The sequence below is a fragment of the Pyrgilauda ruficollis genome, unplaced genomic scaffold (assembly GCF_017590135.1).
Source record: "Pyrgilauda ruficollis isolate IOZ18807 unplaced genomic scaffold, ASM1759013v1 scaffold53, whole genome shotgun sequence".
In the NCBI taxonomy this organism is placed as follows: domain Eukaryota; kingdom Metazoa; phylum Chordata; class Aves; order Passeriformes; family Passeridae; genus Pyrgilauda; species Pyrgilauda ruficollis.
The window spans coordinates 748,128-769,002 of record NW_024526933.1 but is presented as its reverse complement, the minus strand read 5'-3'; positions in this window follow the sequence as shown (position 1 = coordinate 769,002).

Genomic DNA, 20,875 nt, shown 5'->3' with positions numbered 1-20,875 from the left:
CTTTCATTTGAAAAAAGTCGTAACATGCTCTTTCTTCCTTTGGTTGCTCTTTTCTGGAAACCTTTTGATCTGTCATTGGTAGTTAAAAGTAAAAATGAGTGTTTACATTTAATTTGTTATTGATAGACGTTTCTTTCCAGATTAACAAAACGCCTTGCCTTTTTAAGGTTCTGAGTTCGGTCAATATGCATAAGTCATCACATATAATCATAACAGACCATGGCTCTGTGAAATTTACAGGTAAGCTGGCATGAGAGACTGAAGTGTTAAGGACTCAAACAGTCAGACAGGGTGCTCTGCTGAGGCCGGGTTTGCACCCCACAGCCAAGGGGAAGGGGAGAATTTTCTTTAGGGAAGCGGGGGCAGGGGAAGGGGATGTGGATGAAACCTCTGATCTACATAAGAACAGCCCAGGTGCAGAGGGAGTGCACGCCCAGTACCAGAAGATGAGCACAGCAAACCAATCTTTATTTCCCACGAAGATGCATTTGAGCCAGATGAAAGGCTGGTAAGAAGAGGATCTTGTGAAATGGGATAACACATTTTATCCTGACCAAATCCTCCCTTAAACAACTGGCCCAGGTATAGGACTCCAACCCCTGTTCATCCCCAGCCCTGCGGGAGACGTTGAGACACTCACACTAGGCCTAAAGATGTTTATCCCTCTGATAAGGTGTAACTGGCTCAGCTACACTAGCATGAGAAACAGTTGTCATGCATTAAAAGGGTTAATAAATCACCAAAGACCCCCACAGTGCCCCCAGACTAATTTCTGGGTCTGTCCATCAGAGGACTGATCAACAGTGTTGAGACAGTGTAAAACTTCCCCACCAGCAGAGGTACCTGGGCAATCCTGGCTGAACCTGAATGCATTATTAACCCACAGAACTTCGTGTTTCACAGGTTTCCCCCACCCCCAACAAATCAAGATTGTAACCATGACTTTGGCCAAGGAACACCATAATTGCACCAATCAAGCTTTCTCACTGGATCTACAGGAGGTGATGTTTTTCCTCTCCTCTAGTACTACTGTGCTTCTTTTTCTTTCTTTTCCTTATATATTTTCTTAAATTATATTTTTATTTATTTTATATTGTTGTATTTCTACAGATATCCCAGCAATATTTGTTTTTCATAATTCTGAAAAAAGTTTTTGACTTTTCACAAGCCATTTTGTGCATGGAAGTTGCTACAATTCTCACAAAATGTGCAACAAATTGCTTTTTAATTTATTGCAGCGATGTGTGTGTCTGAAACTAATAAGGGAATGAAATCTTACGTAATGATCTACGAATAAATAAAATAAGTATGTTTGTTTCAGTCATTAGGTCAATAATGCTCTCTGTGACACTTTACTAGGTTGGTTTTTAAATTTTTTTCTCAAAACTCTGTAAGAATTTCAGTTGATGAAGAAGAGACCAAATATGTAATTCTCTGTAATACAAAATATAGTTTTATTAGTTAACTAATATCAAAATACTTATTGTATAAATGTTTAAATTTAAAATTTTTTAATTTTTCATTTTTTTCAAATTTTAAGTCACACTACCTTGTGACTTCACCATAGTACATGGGAAATTGAAATAAAAGGCACATCCATCGCCTGTCCTTAAACAGTTAATATAAAAAGCTTTAAGTCATGACAATTCTCAATAAATCTGTGTGTGAAACCTTGATTAACAGCATGGTGTAAGTTCATTGACACTTTCTGCATAAGACTTGCACAATCCTTAGAGTTCTCTCTTGTAGTTCCATATCGTTAGGGGCGTGGCATGTGACGTGACTGCTCCTGTGATGCAGCCTCTCTGTGCCACCACACTATCATCCTGCTCTCTGCGCAAACACAAATTATAGTTACAAAGGTACCACTGGAAGACAAGAAGCACTTTGGGACATATCACTTCCCAAATTGGGGAAGTTCAGTGGAAAATCATCCTGAACACAATATTCATGGGTAAACAAATAGCCTGGTCTAGCAGAAGGTGTGTCTGCCTATGACACCGTGGTTGAAACCTGATGATCTTTGAGGTTCCTTCCAACCCAAACCGTTCTTAATTTCTGTGAAGTATGGTGAGGGAAGACACTGGTAGTTAAAAAATCCAATCAGTTGTAAGCCACATTAATTTTATGGCATTGCATCTTTTTTTTTTTTTTTAATAAAATACTATTTTCAAAAAGCATGCTCTTTTTCTATAGTAGAAAATACATATAAGTTGCTCTTTTGCCTAATTTTATATGGTTTGTAAACACTCGCTTTTCTTTGGTTTAGAGCTTTAGTAGGGACTACCGTTGTTGTAAAATTTTACACAGAGTTACAGTGTACATGTTTGCATTCAGAAACACTTTGATGAAAAGTAAGAAAAATATTTTTACATATGTTTAAATAGCTTTGCCAAGAATTAGTGGGTTTTCCTGCACTAAGTATTCTCTATGGAAAGTAACCAAAGACATCATGAAGCATCTAGGTATAAAATACAAAAGGATTTAACAACATGCTTCACTTGCTCAGAGCAAATTGCGAAGCCTGTACATCTTTGGAACTCAGTCTTTCCAGCATGGTGGAGTCAATAACTGATGCAAAATGTGTTATTCTGGTATATTTTACAGTGCTACAGCACTGTAAAATATTTTCTAATTTTGCTCCAGTTACAAAACAAGGTAAATTGTCAAACTTGTAATAACAGAATTCTTAAAAAAAAAAAAAAAAAAAAAAAATTAACACCATTTTGTGTCAAATACCAAAACTTGGAGATCTAAAAGTGAATTTATTTCTCCTCAACAAAAATGTCTACCCTTAAAATAAACAGACAATATGAAAAAAAAAGGTTGGCAGTATTTTTTTTCCTTTTTCTTTTCCTTTTTTTCCTTAATGAGGATAGCCCAGCTGGAAAAAAAACCACAGTACAAGATTCATTGTGCTATAGTAAAAGGGAATTGATAGAATAATCACAGAATCAAAGTATGATTATGAGTGGAAGGAACTTCTAGAAATCATTTAGTCCAACTCTCCTGCTAAAGAGTTTCACTTTAAGTACATAACACAGAATTTCCTCAGAGAAGGAACCTCCACAGCCTCTCTGGGCAGCCTGTTCCAGAGCTCTTTCACATTCAAAGTAAGGAAGTCTTTGCTGATATAGAGATCAAAGTCCCCATGTTTCAGCTTGTGTGTATTGCCCCTGTTGTCCTCTTGCTGGGCACCTCTGAAAAGAATCTGGCACCATCCTCTTGACATCCATCCAAAAGATATTTGTATGCATTGATAAGAACTTCTCTCAGTTTCCTCTTCTCCAGACTAAACAAGTTCAGCTCCATCAGCCTTTCCTCAAAAGAAAGATGCTACAATCATAATCAGAGACTTACACAGATCCCCTCTGGCGGTTGAACTGAGGAGCCCAGAATGGGGCACAATACTCCAGATAACAGGTCACCCATGGAGAAGAGGGGCAGGATCACCTCTCTCTGCCTGATAGCAATGCTCTTCCTAATACATCCCTAACACATCCTTGGCCACTAGGTCACACATGGACAGCTTGTTGTCCACTAGGATCCCAGGTCCTTCTCTGCAGAGCTGCTTTCCAGCAGATAAGTCCCTAGCCTGTGCTGCTGCCTGGAGTTATTCCTCCCCAGGTACTGACCTTGCATTTGAACTTCATGGGGTTCAACTCTCCAGCCTGCTCAGATCTCACTGAATTACAGCACTGCTTTGTGGTGTACCAGACACTTGGTCAAGTTTTGTACCATCAGCAAACTCGCTGAAGGTACTCTCTGTCCCTGCATCCAAGTCATTGATGAACAAGCTGAACAAGACTGGGTCCTGTAGTGACCCTTAGTGTTGGGGTGTGTTTCTGATCAGCTGTAGTTAAATGAAGTTAAGTTTTGTATGTCCCATCCTCCCCTTCATGTTAAAAATGGTTCTTCCCAGTTTGTCTCCTCCCCCAAACCCCTGTCTATTTTCTTATCACCTCCCCTGTTGCCCCAGCAACCAATGTATCCTTTGTACTGTCCCTACCTGTCACTCGGCAACCCAACCCTTCCCTCCAGAACCTTCTCTCCAGAGGGTCGAGTGATTGATTCAGGGGCCAGGGCTCCTCCCCAGGATACCCTGGGTTGGTCAAGCCAAGTTGTCAGCTCCTCCTTGGCCATTACCCCCTGGTCCTCTATTGGTTAGAGGCCAGGCCCCACCTTTGTACCCACCCCTCTTTATAAGTGACTGTCGCCCTGTTAACATTGTCTCGGCCTTCTGGACATCCTTGTTCCTCCAACTCCCTATCCTTCAATAAACCCAGTTCCTCCAGAAGTCGGAGTCTGCCTTTTTCATCTCTTCTGTCAAAGCTAGCCAAGGCCTTTTAAGGCATACTCTCTCAGTCACATCAAAGCGGAGAGTGTGTACTTTCAGCACTGCAACTCGGGTACCATCGGGCTCGGCTGGGCCACCCTGAAGAGGGACACACACGGCTGCATTTGGCGCCCAACGTGAGGCGTGAGAAGAACGCTGTGCCTCGCGGAAAGCGGACTTTGGGCTCCTATGCACCTTTGGGATTGCGACTGGAGTGACCTCATAAGTTTGTTTGGCTGTCAAACCACCTCTGGTAGAAGCAGGCCCGTCCTAGGGTAGCGCTCCCAGAGGACCAGAGAAAGTAGCTCCAGCACCCCCGGAGTCTTCTCCAGGCAGAAGCCACCCCCTTGGACTTTTCGTTTCTCCCGCTGCCAGACTGACTTGGGAGAGAGGACCCGTGTCCTGGCAAAGTCCGATTTTGCCACTGACTGTAAGTGATCTTCTCTCTCCTCCTTTTCCTTATTCTTTTAATACCCCTGTCTCCTGCCTGGCACCTTCTCTTAATAGAGGGGTCCGGGCATCCTGGGTTCACTGTTAAGAGCCAGGTCTTTTTAATACTTTTATATAATATTTTAGGGGTGGTCTTGCGCAACCACTCAAATTGACAGGGGCTGGCATGGATTTCATTTGTCTTCTATCTTCCATTTTTCCAAGGGTGGTGGGTGTTGAACTCCTCTTTTAACATTGGGAGTGACGGATGCTTCACTCTCAGGAGTTCAGAAAAAGGCTTATTTTCAAGTTGTGGGTATCCTTGTTGGGGGGGAAATCGAAATTAGAAAAAAGGAGTTAAAAAAACTGATTCATTGGCTGTTTTCCCAGTTCCCTGAGGTTTCCCCTGACCAGCTTAATGAGGTCCCGTTTTGGGACGCGGTCATTGCGAAGTTAGCCAAGCTGAGCCGTTCAGGGGATTCCTCCCTTTCTAAAGTTATTTTCTGGGCTCACCAAGTCCGAGCCATTTTGAACTCTAGAAGGGAATGGAGAAAGCAGCCAAACTCTTGTTCGATCCCCAGTTCTGGTGGTTCTCCCTGTCCTAACCCTTGTCCCTCCCCTGGTTTCCCTAAAGGGGGAGTCCTGAAGGGGGTCACTCCTCATGGCACAATTCGGGGTTCCAACGTCCCCAACCCCTTCCAGGACTCTCATTCCCCTTCCCTGAGGAATCCTGGCCAGATCTCTCGGGGTCCTTACCCTCCCCTGGTTTCCCCAGTTCATAGATCCCCATCCAGTGTTCGCTTTGCTCCCTCTTACCCCGACCCTCAAAATGGCCCCCTTGAGTTTCAAAATGGCGGAGGCCACATGGCCTTTCCCTCCAAACCTGTTTCTTGTTCCCGAAACCCTTTTCGATCCAAGTATAACCCTTTTGCTAGCCCAAGCCCCTCCCATTATTCTTCCCCTGCAGTTATCCCTCCTCCGATCCCACCTCCTGTCCCTCCCTGATCCCAAGGTCCTCCTTCAGTTCAAGCTCCTACCTCAGCTCCTCTATTTCCAACTGTCCTGCCCCCTGGTTACACCCCCGAGGTGGAGACTTACTTACCACCTTTCCCCGCCCAGCTCGTCAGCCACTCCCCATCCTCTCCCTCTTCCGGTTCCCACGCCCTGCCTTCCGGTTCCCACAATTCGGTTCCCGGGGGGCAGGGGTAGGGGGCCCGAAACCAGAGCACAAGCCCACTTTATCAGTGGCTCCGGTCACATACCAACCGGGGAGCCTTCAAGCCCTATGGTCCCCTTTTTCCCACAATAACATCAAGGAGCTATGTAAGGCCCAAAAAGATTTTGGCTGAGACAGTGAATACTTTCGGGGAATCTTGAAAGCCACTCTCACAGAGTCAGATGTGACTCCGGCTGATTTGAAATGTTTGTTTTCCTGCCTCCTCAATCCCACGGAATACACTATTTGGGAAGAGGCATGGACAAGCTCAGCGCGTGAGATCCTTTTGACGCTGTGGGAAGACCCTCAAATGGGTGTTGATGCGGACGGGGAACCAATTTGCATCGACCACCTCTGTGGTATGGGAAACTGGGCGGAAGGGCCGGTTCAAGCTCGAGTAATACCTCGGGAGGTTTTGAGGGAGACTGCCTCTCTGGCACAGGAGGCATTTTTGGCTCTGAGGGTTGAGGCTCCCTTGGTCACCTACTCTAAAATATATCAAGCTACATCAGAGCTTTTTGCAGCGTTTGTATAGCATCTTTGGAAGGTTGTTGAGCTGCAAGTGAGAGGCGAGGAGGCCCACCGTGAAATCTTAATTGAGATGGCCGCAACTAATGCCAATCCTAGGTGTAAGGCGGCCATCCTCAGTCTTCCATTAGAGCCCCCCCCACTTTACAGCAAATGTTGAAAGTTTGTTCTAGGAAAGTCTCTGCCTTTCCGGAGGAGACCGCTCCACGGGATTCAACACCTAAAAACCCTCGAAGAGTGGCCTTCGCCGAGGCTCCGCTTGACCTATACCCAGCCTCGGCCTCGTCAGCTCCATCTTCGCCTCCTTCAACGCCAAGACCTGCTCGCCCCCTGCCACCTGCGGACCGCCCATGTCACCTGTGTGGCAAGCTGGGCCACTGGGCCCCAGCCTGTCCGTCCGGCAGGATTGGCTGCAGTTCAAAAAAAAGCAGTCCCTTGCTGAGGGAGGGAAGCAAAAAAACTAGATCATAAGTGCAGTCCCTCCCTGCGCAAAGATACAAATGGGGTGGGAAAGATAACATCAAAGAGAGAGGGCAGGGAAAGAGACTTAACCCAACACACCCCACCTAAGTTCAGTGTTGCACCTGAGTTGTCAACCTTACCGGACTTGACTTGTAAAAATCTAGCTGATGGAAACAGTTAAATAAGACTGGTCGCTGCCATTCTGATAACATTATCTAAAATGTCTCCCTTCAGGCTCCAGCTGACAGAACCTTTACATCTTAAGGATTCCAGCTTTCATGAGGTAACTGTATCACCAGAGTGCCCAAGTAATTGGCACCGGATCCACTGCAAGTATGTCGTAGTTGGGGATTCTAAATTTTCTCCACCAGAGATCAATGTGTTACCGCAACTTTTGTCATCTAATCTGGAGGAGTTCTCTCTATGGTTGTTTTGTGTCCACCCCCCCACCTTCCTTCCTAAGGGGCAAATAGTGGCCCAGGCCATTCTGGTGCCAGAGCTAACCTGGAACCCGGAGAAACCATCTGAGTTCAATCCTGATTATCCAGTAACAGTTGCCTGGGCCCAACTGATTAACAAAGATAAACCCAGACTGACTTGTAGCCTCAGGAAGGGTGGGAACAGAACATCTCTCCACGGAATAGTGGACACAGGGGTGGATGTGACAATCATTCCCACGCGGGAATGGCCATCACATTGGGAGTTGCAACCTGTGTCTGGGCAGGTTCAAGGTATAGGGGGTGTGCAATTGGCAAAACAATCGTGGAGCATCATCGAAATTATGGGGCCAGACAGACAATTGGCTTCGATCCGTCCGTTTGTTTTAGACTATACTGAGACCCTGTCGGGGGGGAGACCTGCTTGCCCAGTGGGGGGCAAAGATTGACCTACCTAAGGCCCCCCAGATTTTTCGGACAGCGGTTACTGAAGAGCACCCTACCCAAAAACTGAATTGGCTGTCAGATAAACTGGTATGGGTAGAACAGTGGCCGCTCAACAAACAAAAATTAAAGGCGCTGCAAGAGCTCGTTGGGGAGCGGCTGCAGAAAGGAAACATCATGGAGTCCACATCCCCGTGGAACTCCCCTGTCTTTGTGATTAAAAACCTAACAAAGACAAGTGGCGGCTCCTCCACGACCTCTGTCAAATTAACATTATTATCGAAGATATGGGGTCTCTTCAACCAGGGATGCCATCCCCCTCGATGCTCCCCCAAAATTGGAATTTGGTGGTAATTGACATCAAGGATTGCTTCTTCCAAATTCCCCTACACCCGGACGATGCCCCACGGTTTGCCTTCTTGGTTCCCACCATCAACCGGGAAGCCTCAAGGAAGTGGTACCACTGGCGAGTTCTTCCACAAGGAATGAAAAATAGTCCAGCGATCTGCCAGTGGTACGTCGCTTCCTTACTCGCCCCGATTCGACAAACCATAGGGGAGGCCATTTTATATCATTATATGGGCGACATCTTGATTTGCACCCCCAGCGATGACATACTGGCCCATGCGCTTGACTTGGTAACATCTTCATTAATTGCTGCGGGGTTCGAGCTGGAAAGTGAAAAGATTCAGTGGGTGCCACCTTGGAGGTGTCTCGGCTTGGAAATCTCAAAAAGGACCATCATTCCACAAAAATTGGAAATAAAGAACACTCTAAGTACCTTGGCGGACTTTCATCAATTGTGTGGCTCTTTGAATTGGGTGAGGCCTTGGCTGGGAATTCCCACCGATGTCCTAGCCTCCCTTTTCAATTTGTTGAAAGGGGAAGAGGAGCTTAGTTCTCCCAGGTCACTCACCCTGGAGGCACAGAGGGCTCTAGAAAAGGTACAATCTTTTATGTCCAGTAGGCAGGCCCGCCATTATCAGCAGGACTTGACCTTCAAATTCATCGTTTTGGGAAATCTGCCACACCTACATGGTCTCATTTTTCAATGGGATGAAGCTTCTAAGGGAAAAATGAAGGATCGAGGCTCAAGGGATCCCCTCTTGATAACAGAGTGGGTTTTCCTAAGCCACCAAAGATCCAAAAGAATGACAAGACCACAGGAGTTAATAGCCGAACTGGTTCGCAGGGCAAGATTGCGAATCAGGGAAATGGCAGGTTGTGATTTGGACTGCATCCACTTCCCAATCAAATTGAACTCGGGCCAAATTACCAAAGCAATGTTGGAACATCTTCTCCAAGAGAACGAGGCCCTGCAGTTCGCGTTGGATAACTACACCGGACAAATTTCCATTCACAGACTGGCCCACAAGATCTTCAATTCGGAAGTCCAATTTATATTAGCATTAAAAAATATTCAAAGCCGGAAGCCCTTGAAGGCTTTAATCATATTTACTGACGCATCTGGAGAATCCCACTAGTCAGTTATGACTTGGCGGGATCCTCGAATTCAGCGGTGGGAGGCTGACGTTGTTAACGTTGAGGGTTCACCTCAGATAGCTGAGCTGGCCGCTGTCGTTAGAGCCTTTGAGAGGTTCACCAAGCCTTTTAATTTGGTCACAGATTCTTTATATGTAGCCGGTGTAGTGTCCAGAGCAGAGAATGCAGTACTGCAGGACGTTTCCAACACTGCTTTGTTTGACTTGCTCTCCAAACTAGTAAAGTTAGTCTCCCACCGAGAGCAACCATATTACATTATGCATGTCTGATCTCACACAGACCCCCCAGAGTTCATTGCTGAGGGCAACAGGAGGGCAGATGCCCTTGCTGCCCTCTGATTGTGTTTATCTTTGTTAATCAGTTGGAAATGACCCCGCTTCCAGATGTGTTCAGCCAGGCTAAGATCAGCCATCAGATTTTTCACCAGAACGCACCTGGCCTGGTTCGCCAGTTCCAGCTTACTCGGGAACAGGCCAAGGCAATTGTGGCCACATGCCCCCACTGCCAACGGGAGCAATCAGTGCCAGGGTCAACCCCAGAGGCCTTAACAGCTGTGAGGTGTGGCAGACCAATGTTATACATGTACCTTCCTTTGGGAAATTGTGTTATGTACATGTTTCTATTGATACCTTTTCTGGTGCCATCTATGCCTCCACCCACACAGGGGAGAAGGCAAATGACATTCAAAAACACCTTCTTTTAGCCTTCTCCTACATGGGCGTCCTCAAGGAGATTAAAATGGATAACGGGCCGGGGTACCGCTCCAAGGAATTTGCAGCTTTCCTGCTGCAGTGGGGAGTAAGACACAATCCCTTACTCCCCGACAGGCCAAGCCATGGTGGAGAGGGCTCACCAGTCTCAAATGCACGCTTGAACATTAGCATGAGACTGTGAAGGTGGACCCTCCCCAGATCCGGTTAGCCAAAGCCCTGTTTACGTTAAATTTTTTGAACTGTAGTTTTGAGAACTTAAATCCACCAATGTCCAGGCACTTCCGCACAAATCCGCAGCTGGAGCTGAAGGCCAGGCCCCGTGTCATGATCAAAGACCTGGAGACTTGGAAAGTGGAGGGCCCCTTTGATTTGGTTACCTGGGAGAGGGGATACACTTGCGTGTCCACTCCCTCAGGGCCAAAGTGGGTACCCTCCAAATGGGTCAAACCTTTCATCCCGCGCAAACAATACGCGGCAGGCCAAGTTCACCAAGTGCAAGACATGTGTTGGCGGAGGAAAAAGAAGCCCTTTTCCGACGACCTAAACCTCCTAAGACAGAACCACTCCCTCTTCTAAGTTTAGCCTCACATGTTTTATTTGCCTTTTTGTAGCAAACCTGACCCTGATGGCCCTCACACACCTTTGGAACCTCGTCCTCATAGGATCCATTTGGCTCACCACACCACCGGCGGCCTCATGGATCATCCCCCAGCCAAGAGAGAACGTGTGGAGAATACTTACTAGAGCCCTCAGTCAAGACCACCTATGCCTAACAACCGCTTCAGCAGCAGATCCGCTGTCAACCTGCCTTGTGGGAATCCCTTCTTGCCCAGAAAACCTCCCTTCCCCTCTTAATGACTCTAAGTCACCTCAAAAGGTGACCCGTTCCCCTCGTATCGACCCCAAACCCATCTGGAGAAACCTTCTCCCCAAACTGCAAGTACCTGCTTCCGAACCTTTTGAGTTTAGCTTGCTCGGTTCAGCGCGTGCACCAGTATCCAATTTATGTATTCCCCAAAGTCTAATGATGAGTCCTATCTGCCTGTCTTACACTATAATCAGGAATATACCGCTGGCAACTGGTGTGATAGAGTGGCGCAAATTGGAATGCCCTCAACCTTCAATTTCAGACCCCGGTTCCTTCCCCGTGGTATCTTTATGATTTGCGGTGACCGAGCATGGGCTGGCATTCCCTCTCGACTGATCGAAGGCGCATGTTCCTTTGGGAAGCTGACGATGTTCGCACCCAACGACACCCGAATTACAAATTGGAAATTCAGAAGTGTCACACATAATTTGGCTCGTCCCACAAGGGACCTCCAAAATTTAGATCCTCCGAAATTATTCATTGGTCTAAACCCAAAGGTGTCACGGTCATCATGCTTTTACCCTGGGTGGCCTTGGCAAAATCTCTAGGTGAACTGGCCCACCTAGAGTGTTGGGTGGCCAAACAAGCCAACCTTACCTCAGCTATCCTCATTGACCTATCAGACGAGCAAACAACAAGGCAGGCGACCCTCCAAAATAGGGCAGCCATTGATTTTCTGCTCCTACTGCACGACCACCGGTGCGAAGAATTTGAAGGACTCTGCTGCTTGAACCTTTCTTCCAAGGCCAAGAATGCTCGCAAATCGATAGCACAACTAAAAAGCATGGTCCATCAAATCAAGAAGGAGAGCGCGGACTGGCTGGGGGACATCTTCTCTGGGTGGGGTCTGACGGGTTGGGCGAGCTCCGTCCTTAAGACCATTTTATTAGTCTGTCTTGTTATTATAATTGTTGTAATTGCGGCAAGTATCGTTTCTAAATTGGTCATCAAATTTATTTTAAAGCTAACATCCCTCCCAAATATCAGCAGAGTTCAGGTTTCGGTTCCCACACAGATCAGGAAATACCAAAACCCCCCTGCTCAGCTGTGGTTCCAAGACCTTTCCCCGAACCTGGACTCTGATGCTGATGTTTCCATTAATGACTCCCCTTGTTGAAATCCGTCCTTTTATTTCCTTCTTCCCCTTATGTTTCCTTTTATTGTTTTAAACAAAAAAGGGGGAGATGCTGGGGTGTGTTCCTGATCAGCTGTAGTTAAATGAAGTTAAGTTTTGTATGTCCCATCCTCCCCTTCATGTTAAAAATGGTTCTTCCCAGTTTGTCTCCTCCCCCAAACCCCTGTCTATTTTCTTATCACCTCCCCTGTTGCCCCAGCAACCAATGTATCCTTTGTACTGTCCCTACCTGTCACTCGGCAACCCAACCCTTCCCTCCAGAACCTTCTCTCCAGAGGGTCGAGTGATTGATTCAGGGGCCAGGGCTCCTCCCCAGGATACCCTGGGTTGGTCAAGCCAAGTTGTCAGCTCCTCCTTGGCCATTACCCCCTGGTCCTCTATTGGTTAGAGGCCAGGCCCCACCTTTGTACCCACCCCTCTTTATAAGTGACTGTCGCCCTGTTAACACTGTCTCTGCCTTCTGGACATCCTCGTTCCTCCAACTCCCTATCCTTCAATAAACCCAGTTCCTCCAGAAGTCGGAGTCTGCCTTTTTCATCTCTTCTGTCAAAGCTAGCCAAGGTCTTCTAAGGCATACTCTCTCAGCCACATTGAAGTGGAGAGTGTATACTTCCAGTACTGCAGCTCGGGTGCCATCGGGCTCAGCTGGGCCACCCTGAAGAGGGACACACGCAGCTGCACCCTAGGGAACATCATGAGTGACAGGACTCAACAATACTCTGTAACACTTGTCACAGCCTTCCAGAGTCTGCCATTTGACTTATCTCAATCGCCTTCGCTATTATTCAGTTAATCTGCCCTTCCAGACCTCTCCTTTGAGGATTTCAGGGGAGACGGCACCAAAAGCCTCAATGAAGCCAAGGAAGATGACGTCCACTTCTCTCCCCTCATCTATGCAGCCAGTAATGTTACCACAGAAGGCCTCTCGCAACTCTGTTCTATTGAAAATTCTTGTCTTTTTAGGCATGTGCTGACTCTGAAGATGTCATTTCTGAGAAATGTTTTGTTTGTTCTTATTATGAAGACACCTGTCAACTAGGGACTCAACTGACAGCAAGAATATTATTATTAGAGAAGTGCCTTAACCAAAGTGTCTGCTATGTCTTTTCTTAGTGGGCAAATGTGCCTTTCCTAGATGTGACAGTTTTTCTATTTACTGGCAAACAAAGCATCTTAGCTGCATAAAACAGAGGTCCAGCCACAATGCCTGGCTGAGAGAAAATTTAAAAACAAAAAAGATTACTTTTTATTTATTAACAGAAAGTTTTACCAAAGGTTTGTATTCTGCACTTCAATAACAGTGAATTCAAAATACTACTTCTAAATGTTTACTTTCAGTTACTGATAGTTCTTCCACACTTCAGCAGTAAGTATTAACCTCAAAGATTATATCTTACTGTAAGTGGTGCAGATTGTTCCAAAATAGCACAACAGATTCTCTGATACTTATTGTTGTGGTGTGTTTCATATACTTTAGCCCTGTCGAGTTGTAAATTGGTTTGTTCTATGTACTCCTTTATTTGTACTGGTTCTGCCCTGGTTCTCTCTCTCCTTGTTCGCCCCAACAGTCCAGTTTTCCCTTCCCCGTTCCCCTTAGCAATTGATGTATCTGTTCCTTAATCTCTCTCTGGTGCCCTGTCCATCACTTGGTGGCCCATCCTTTTCCTCTAGAATCTTCCAGTCAGGGCGTTGAGTGATTGGTTCGGGGGTCAGGGCCCCCCCCAGGCTATTCCCTATTGATTTTTCCACTGTGTCCATCGCCGTCTCCCCACTCCCACCCTCCCATGGATTGGTTGTAGACCAGACCCCACCTCTGTATCCTCTCCTCTTTAAAAGTTAGTGTCAGACCACAGTTCGGGGTCTTCAGCTGTCAGTTTCCCTGGAGCCAATAAATGTGGATTACACTACAGCTGGAGTCCATCTCTTTTCATCCTGTTGGGTTGCAGCCCTTTCTCTGCGGATCCTCGTCCCTCAAGGCAAAAGCCTTAGGCACCCTCCTGACCAGAGCAAGGATCCGGAGAGTGCCCCAGTGCTGCTGGTGGTGCTGGCCACAGCTAGCAGGGACATCCAGAAGGGGCAATCACTTTCCCCTTCAAGGCCAGCCGCTGCTGCAGATTTGCGCCCAATGTGAGGCAGCCATGAAGATCTCCAGACCCCACGGACGAGGATTCCGGACCCTGTGGGCTCTACCCATTGGACTTTGGTAAAAATCCTCCCTGGCCGTCAAACTACCCCTGGTTGAGCAGACCCCTTTCTGGTGGGTGGTGCTCCCAGGGGACCAGGAACGGCAGCTCCGAGCACCTGCGGAGTTGTTCCCACAAGAGGAGACATCGCCTCAGATTTCTGTTGACCTCCACCGAACGTAACTCCTTTCCCCATTCTCCCTTTTTCTTCACCCTGTCTTTTTAATTCCCGACCGCTCTGCTTGGTCCTTTTTCTTGTGCCTCTGTGCACATTTCTTTAACTGCGCAGTAACTTGCTGGCATAGTCCAGTGACAGGGCTCAGTGCGGGGTTCCCCTTTTACTTTTTATGTTTTTTTCTGGGGCGGTAGGCAGACTGAGCTGCACCATTTAAGATCTTAATCATGAGTGAACGTTTGTCAGCAGCTCAGAAGAGAGTTAATATCCAGGTTGCGGGAATCCTTGTGAGTGGGGGTGTTGAAAAAGTTAAGAAAAGGGAATTAAACAAGTTAACTGCATGGTTGCTCTCTCAGTTCCCAAAAGTGATCCCTGACCAAACTGATAACATTCAGTTTTTTGAATGATGTTTGTAAAAAATTAGATGAATTACCGGGACTGAGGAGGCAGCCATCCTCCATAAGTTTGAACCCCAGTTTTCCCAGTTCTCCCCATCCTAGCTCTTTTCTCTCCCCTGCTTGCCCAAAACCTGGGATTTTGATGGGGGCAGCTCGCAACAGCACTGCGCGGGGTCCATGTCATCTCCCCAGCTCTCCTCAAAAATCCCACACCCCCTGCCTGAGGAGTTCTGGCCAAACTCCTCAGGGTTCTTCCATTTCCCTTGCTTCCCTGGTTTGTAAATCCCCAGCTCTTAAACCCTCTGTTCGGTTCAACCTCCCTTCCCCTGAACCCCCTCAAATGGCTCCCATGGAGCAGAAAATGGCGGAGGCCACATGGCTTTTCCCGCCAATCCCTTTTCTTCTCCCCATAATCCTTTTCACCCCTTGAACAACCCTTTCTGGCTCCCAGACTCCTCCCCTTACCCCACCCCTTCCTTTGTCGCTTCTTCTCCCACTGCCCCTCCCATGACTCCTCCTCCAGCACCGGTCCCACCTTCTTATCACACCCTGGAGGCGGGGACAAAAACAACATCCATCCCCGCCCTGTGCCTCAGCCACTCTTCCTCTCCCAGCTCCAGTTCCCACGGTTCCCCTTCCAGTTCCCATGCTCCGGTGTGCAGGGGCGGGGGGTGGGGGGCGGTGGAGAGCCGGAACCTGGAGCCACTTCCCACCTTGTCAGCGGCCCCCCGGTCACTTACCATCCGGAGAGGGAGATGAGAGCCCAGGTCCAATGGACCCTGTTCCCACACCATACAATTAAGGAGCTGTGTAAGGCCCAAAAGGATTACTCCCGGGAGAGTGAGGACTTCCAGTGGATCCTAAGGGCCACACTCTCTGAGACAGAGGTCACCCCTGCAGATCTACGGTATCTTTTCTCTTGCTTACTCAATCCTACGGAATACATCATGTGGGAGGCTGCATGGAGAAAAGAAGTGGTAGAACTCCTGCCCACTCTTTGGGATAACCCACACCCCGCAGTGGATCTGCAGGGGAAAACAATCTCCAATCACCATCTGTGTGGGACGGGGAATTGGGTAGACGGGCATGCCCAGGCATAGTTCATCCCCACAAACGTGTTATAGTAAAGTGCCAGGGCAGCAGAAAAGGCTTTGGATTACGATCCCCCTTTACTCCCATTATTACCTACTCTAAGATTATCCAACTCAATAATGAACCTTTCGTTGTGTTTGTCGAGAGCCTCCGCAAGGCAATCGATTTACAGGTGTGGAGTGAGTCTGCCAGACTTGAAATCTTTACTGAGATGGTGGCAGGCGATGCTAACTCTGCATGTAAGGCTGCCATCCTCAGCCTGCCACTGGATACCCCTCCCACCCTGCATCAAATGTTAAAGATCTGTGCCAGGAAGGTTTTTGTCATAGTGGAGGAGCTCGACCCCCGACACCTACTGTCAACCTGGAGAGTAGCCGCCATTGACACCGAAGATAGTGCCACTGCCACTGCTTCAACCACCCCAAGCCCTGACCATCCGCCTCACACACCAAGGGTGCCGCAGAGAACTTCTGCTCCATGCCACCTCTGTGGGAATACTGGGCATTAGATGCCAGAGTGTCCCCTGAGGCAGCAATTCATAGACTTCAAGAAGAGACAGAGGCCTCAGGGGGACACACAATCAAAAAACTAGGAGACCAGTGCAATTCCTCCCCGCTCCAGGACAAAAACAGGGCAGGCAAAACAATATCTTGCAGGGGAGGAGAAAGGAGGGGAGAAACTCCCACAGAGCCTACCTGTGTCTACAACTCCACTAAATGTGACTGTACCGGACTTGACTCACCCTGACTTATCTTGTCTTACACGTATTAGACCCAGACCGATTTTAACAACCGATTCTAAAATTCTGCCCTACAGGTTGCAGCTCATGGAGTCTCTACATATCAAGGACACCCATCTTATCTCAGTGTGCCCAGAACAAGAAGGTACTTGGGGTCGGAACAAGTCTAAGTACGTAATCATCGGAGATACAAAATACACACCAATTAACATCAATATTGTCCTGGGTCTTTTGACATCGGACCCGGGGCAATTCTCTCTTGCGTTGTACTGTGTCCACCCTACCACCTTTCTGCCCAAAGGACAAATTGTGGCTCAAACCATTCCGGTGCCTGAGCTGACCTGGGATCCAGAGCTACCACGTCCATGCCAACATACAGTTCCACACACGGTAGCCTGGGCCCAGGTCCTTGGCAGGGAAAAACCACGAATAACATGCAGTTTACAGAAAAGTGGGGATCAAAAACTATTGCAAGGGCATTTGGACATGGGGGCAGATGTGACAATCATTCCCTCTAGGGAATGGTTATCACATTGAGAGTTGCAGGATGTGGCCGGACGTGTCCAGGGTGTCAGAGGCATTCAATTGGCAAAACAATCAAGGAGCATCGTGCAAATTAGGGGGCCAGACAGGCAATTGGCTTCTGTGCACCCATTCATTTTGGACTACATGGAACCCCTTGGGGAAAGAGACCTTCTTGCCCAGTGGGGAGCCAGATTTTTCAGGCAGCCATCACTGAAGAGCGCCCTACCCAAAAACTGATTTGGAAAACTGATTCACCAGTGTGGGTAGAGCAGTGGCCACTTTCCAAACAAAAATTAAAGGCGCCTGAGGAGCTCGTAAAGGAGCAGCTACTTAAGGGCAACCTGGTGGAGACTACATCTCCGTGGAACTCCCCAGTTTTTGTCATCAAAAAGCCCAACAAAGATAAGTGGCGGCTCCTCCATGACCTCCGACAAATTAACAACGTCATCGAAGACATGGGTCCTCTCCAGCCGGGGATACCACCCCCAACAATGCTCCCCCAAAATTGGCAATTGGTGGTTATCGATATTAAAGACTGTTTCTTCCAAATTCCCCTTCACCCTGACAACGCCCCACATTTTGTCTTCTCGGCTCCTACCATCAACCGGGAAGCCCCAAGGAAGAGGTACCATTGGCATGTTCTCCTGCAAGGGATGAAAAACAGCCCAGTCATCTGCCAATGGTACGTCTCATCCTTGCTGTCCCCAGTACGTGCAACTGCAAAAGAGTCCATAATATACCATTATATGGACGATATTTTAGTCTGTGCTCCGACCGATGACGTACTTACACACACACTTGACCTGACAATTCATTGATTGCTGCAGGGTTTCAGCTTCAAGAGGACAAAATTCAAAGGATGCCACCCTGGAAATACCTGGGCCTTGAAATTGGCAAACACACTATTGTGCCTCAAAAACTTCTAATTAAAAACAACATTCGGACCTTAGCAGATGTCTACCAACTGTGTGGGTCCTTAAATTGGGTGAGACCTTGGCTAGGCATTCCCACCAACTAATTTATTAAAATTATTTATCAATTTATTGAAAGGGGGAGAGGAGCTTAGTTCTCCTAGGACCCTTACCCAGGAGGCGAGGGCTGCATTAGAGAGAGTCCAGCAGAAAATGTCAGCCAGGCAGACCCACAGGTGTCAACCGGGCCTGCCCTTCAAATTCATTGTACTTGCTAAGTTACCACACTTCCATGGGGTGATCTTCCAGTGGGAGATCACCCAGACAGGGAAGAAGGACCAGGACCAGAGGGATCCACTCTTGATTGTAGAGTAGGTCTTCCTCAGTCACAACTGTTCCAAAAGAACGAAAAGGCCACAAGAGCTGGTGGCAGAACTGATCCGAAAAGCCAGAGTCGAGATCAGGCAGTTGGCAGGGTGTGACTTTGAGTGCATTCACATTCCATTAAAATTGGAATCGGGCCAGCTAATTAAGGCAATGTTGGAGCAATTGCTTCAGGAAAATGAAGCCCAGAAATTTGCACTGGACAGCTACACCGATCAAATTTCAAAATTCACCGACCAGCCCACAGAATTTTCAATTCAGAAGTCCACTTTACATTGTCACCCAAAAGTAATCAGAGCAGGAAACTTCTAAAGGCGCTGACAGTTTTCACTGACGCATCCAGAGCATCTCACAAATCAATTGTGACTTGGAAGGATCCTCAAACTCAGCGGTGGGAGGTGAAATCGCCGAGGTGGAAGGATCACCTCAAGTAGCTGAGTTGGCTGCTGCCGTCAGAACTTTTGAGAGATTCTCTGAGCCATTCAATCTGGTCACAGATTCAGCTTATGTTGCAGGTATAGTGTCCAGGACAGAAAACACTATTTTGCAGGAAATCACGAACATCCCTTTGTATGAGTTGCTCTCAAAATTAGTGAAAATAGTCTCCCACTGAGAGCAAGCTTTCTTTGTGATGCACATCAGGTCACATATCAATCTGCTGGGGTTCATCACTGAGGGCAATCAAAAGGCTGATGCCCTGGCTTCTCCAGTCGAGATGGCCCCAGTCCCAGACATGTTCCAGCAGGCAAAGATTGCAGAAACCCCTGGGCAGGTGCTGTCAGGGTGACTGCCTTCCCGAGAGCAATCCCCTCTTGGTCCCGATGACAGCTCCCTCACCCCACCTTGCACTCAAGCCTGACCAGACAGAGAGGGAGACTCCACGCTTGGTAGATCCAGCAGGATTTATTGAAAGAAGATCTGAGGGTCCGGGTGGGGTAAGGGTGAGGAGAGCAGACAGGAGCATGACCTCTGCCTAAGGTGACCAAGGTGAGAAGCCAGGAACAGGGGAGAGGCCAGGGCATATAACTAGGGGAGGGTAGGAGGAGTTAGGGTACAAACGAGCCAATGGGATTGGGGAAGAAGGGAGGAGCTGGGATAGGGTGACCCAATGGCAACCAGTGAGGGAGGGGAGGGGAGTGGTTTCTTGGGAAGGGCCAATGGGGGAACAGGAGGGGTAAAAGTTTCTGGAACCAGGGGAGGAACAGCAACCGATTGACAGACATACATTTGCATGGACAAACAAAGGATCATAGGAAGTCTCTCGCCCTGATCTACACAACAGTGTCTTCCCATGGCATTCTGTCTCTGTCCTCCCCATGGCCACCTCCCACAAAAGATCAGCCACCAGCTCTTCCACCAGAATGCACCCAGCTTGGTCCCATCCTTCGGCCGGTTTAAATTTGTTCATGTATCTGTGGATACTTTCTCTGGTGCCATCTACGCTTCCGCCCACACAGGGGAGAAGGTCTCCGACACAAAAAAACCATCTTGTGCAGGTCTTCTCCACATTGTGTGTCCCTAAGGTCATCAAAACTGACAATGGTCCAGCGTACAAAGCCAAGGACTTCAGGACCTTCCTGCAACAATGGTGAGTAGAGCACCAGACTGGCATCCCCTACTCCCCGACAGGCCAAGCCGTGGTGGAGAGGTCCCACCAGAGTCTAAAAAATGTTCTCTATCAACAACACCAGACGATGAAGGTGGAGTCCCCCCAGGTCTTATCCAAGGCACTGTACACCCTGAATTTTCTCAACTGCACCTATGAGACCCTTAACCCTTAACTCCTTCAGGGAGAACTGCCAGACCAACCTGAAAGCCAGACCACCAGTAATGGTTAAAGACCGTGAAACAAGGAAAATAGAAGGACCCTACAAGATGATAACCTGGGGGAGGGGATACACATTCTTGTCCACCCCCTCAGGTTTGAGGTGGGTTCCTTCAAAATGGGTAAAACCTTACATTCCGAAAGTGTCGCTTAGCAAACCTATGGCACAGGTAGCCAAAGACGCTTGGAGGAGAAGCGGTGTCAGACCTTTTCCTTTTAAACTGTGCTTTACCCAAACCCTACATTTAACTTCTCCCTTCGTCAGTTTTTTTTAGTGCTCCCTCTTCATCCAGTCTCAGCCTGCCACTTCCTCTGTGTCCAACCCTATGGATACCTGCCTTGTGGGGTTTCCTTTCAGTCCAGGTGAGTTACCTCCACCCCTTTCTGATACCATTAAATTGCTTGCTCCCCAGAAAGTAATTAGTCTCCCTGGTGTTGATCCTCAATTTATTTGGAGAAATCTCCTCCCCAAATTAGACCTCTCAGAATCCGAGCCCATAGAATTCAGTTTACTCGGCTCTGCTCACACTTCAGTTCGTGTCCAATTTATGTTTTCCCCAGACCTCCCGATA